Genomic DNA, 1,548 nt, shown 5'->3' on the forward strand with positions numbered 1-1,548 from the left:
GTGTATCTAGTCTATTGTTTAACCTATAAAACAAACATTTCCTTCTAAAGCACAAGTTCTTTCCAAAATTCTCATTTCCTAGCATCCTGTGAAAAGCTAACGCTCATTTCAAAGAGCTTTATTCATAAAGCTCAGGATACTATAGAAAAATGTTTTATCCAAATGCAACCACAACAACAACAGAAGCCCAAACCTTATTGTGGTTGTCACTTTTAAAGCAGTTCATCGATGATCTATTATATGCTTTGCTTTCACCAAGAATGTGTACTAGGAATGGCAGTAAAGCAACGCATTTCCCAGAATGGTAATGAAGTGCAGCCAAAATAGAGATAATTATTTTAATTAATGGTAATGATTTTAACGGTTGAACATTTTAACTAATTAATTATGATTGATTGCTTGTTACTAATCAAGGAATATGAGTCAAAGTTGTAATTGAAAAACCAGGAGCAATGGGCTTTGCAGAGAGCATATCACAACCCTACTGGGATCAGAAGCACGACTTTTGCCTTGAACATTGCATCCGGGAGCATTCCAGTCCTTTCTCTTTCATTTATTCCTAAGACAGACTGCTAGGGTGTTGATTTTTCAGTGCTGTGATTAGGATCCTTTATCAGAAATGGGGAAACAAAATGTGAAAAGTGAATACATTTCAAGAAATACATATATTATTTTTACATATTATATTATTCATCTAAATTTTATTCTTGTTAAGCTCTCGAGACTAAGCATTCTTTTTCAGATAAAGATTCTAAATACAAGAAGCCACCCAATTGGTTTATTCAGGCAATCTGAATTTTTAATATTCAATTTTTATTAGAGTACAATTGCTTTACAATATTGTGGTAGTTTCTACTGGATAGCAAAGTGAATCAACTATATGTATACATATATCCCCTCTTTTCTGGATTTTCCTCTCATTTGGGTCACCCCAGAGCACTGAGTAGGGTTCCTTGAGCTATACATTAGTATAGCTAATGTATAGTTCTCATTAGTTAATCTATGTTATATGTAGTATCAGTAGCGTCCCAATCTCTCAAACTCATAAATACATGAAACACTTCATGAATTTGCATGTCATCTTTGCACAGGGACCATGCTAATCTTCTCTGTATTGTTCCAATTTTAGTATATGTGCTGCCAAAGCGAGCACCAGACAATGTGAATTTTTAATAGCATATTGCCTAAGAATTAGTTTCCCAGTAGTTTTATATTTAGTATGTGGACACTGGATTGTCAAACCCTTAAAAACCTAACAAACTAAAGATAGAACTCCTAAGACCAGTGAATTAAACTTCTTTTCACTCTTTAGTCTAATGATTCTAATTGAGGCAAATCAACATCTCAACACAACCTGGGATTTATCTTGAGATTTACCATAATTCATTCTGCATTAGTAAATACAGCAATGTAGTCATTTTCATCCTAAATAATCCTTTTACTATAAATAAAAGTCATGTTGCACCACTTTAATTTGTAGATAAGGAGAGCTGAGGGAGGGACCATAGGAATAGTAGAGTGAGAATCGGGCATGGCCAGTTTGGAAAA

At 33.9% G+C, this 1,548-nt stretch overlaps 1 non-coding gene across 1 annotated transcript; it reads right to left on the bottom strand.

The window, feature by feature from the left end:
* Positions 1-1,046: 1,046 nt before the first annotated feature.
* On the bottom strand, positions 1,047-1,153 carry LOC133260847 (U6 spliceosomal RNA). The gene has a single exon (XR_009740988.1). It is a non-coding gene; the product is annotated as a U6 spliceosomal RNA (small nuclear RNA).
* Between the last annotated feature and the right edge of the window lie 395 nt (positions 1,154-1,548).

This window comes from Bos javanicus, chromosome 14 (genome assembly GCF_032452875.1).
Source record: "Bos javanicus breed banteng chromosome 14, ARS-OSU_banteng_1.0, whole genome shotgun sequence".
Taxonomy (NCBI): domain Eukaryota; kingdom Metazoa; phylum Chordata; class Mammalia; order Artiodactyla; family Bovidae; genus Bos; species Bos javanicus.